General features: G+C 41.0%; 1 non-coding gene across 1 annotated transcript; it reads left to right on the top strand.

Moving 5' to 3' along the window:
- The first annotated feature begins 252 nt into the window (after positions 1–252).
- On the top strand, positions 253–356 carry LOC130952098 (small nucleolar RNA R71). The gene has a single exon (XR_009074279.1). It is a non-coding gene; the product is annotated as a small nucleolar RNA R71 (small nucleolar RNA).
- Positions 357–588: the final 232 nt, after the last annotated feature.

Here is a 588-nt window from a genome sequence, read left to right as displayed (position 1 = left end):
TTGTTCTGAGCCAAAATGGCATTCAGAGTATCAATCTCAAGAACTCCTTTCTTCTGACTTGTCCCATTGTTCACAGGATTTCTTTCAGAAGTGTACATGAATTGGTTATTTGCAACCATTTCAATGAGCTCTTGAGCTTCTGTAGGCGTCTTCTTCAGATGAAGAGATCCTCCAGCAGAGCTATCCAAAGACATCTTAGATAGTTCAGAGAGACCATCATAGAAAATACCTATGATGCTCCATTCAAAAAGCATGTCAGATGGACATTTTCTGATCAATTATTTGTATCTTTCCCAAGCTTCATAGAGGGATTCTCCATCCTTCTGTCTGAAGGTTTGGACTTCCACTCTAAGCTTACTCCATTTTTGAGGTGGAAAGAACTTTGCCAAGAAGGCATTGACTAGCTTTTCCCAAGAGTCCAGGCTATCCTTAGGTTGAGAGTCCAACCATATTCTAGCTCTGTCTCTTACAACAAAAGGGAATAGCATCAGTCTGTAGACCTCAGGGTCAATCCCATTAGTCTTGACTGTGTCACAGATTTGCAAGAACTCAGCTAAAAACTGATGTGGATCTTCCATTGGAAGTCCA

Source organism: Arachis stenosperma, chromosome 9, assembly GCF_014773155.1.
Source record: "Arachis stenosperma cultivar V10309 chromosome 9, arast.V10309.gnm1.PFL2, whole genome shotgun sequence".
Classification (NCBI taxonomy): domain Eukaryota; kingdom Viridiplantae; phylum Streptophyta; class Magnoliopsida; order Fabales; family Fabaceae; genus Arachis; species Arachis stenosperma.
The sequence above is the reverse complement of the archived record's forward strand: the minus strand, read 5'-3'. Positions and strand labels throughout refer to the sequence as shown.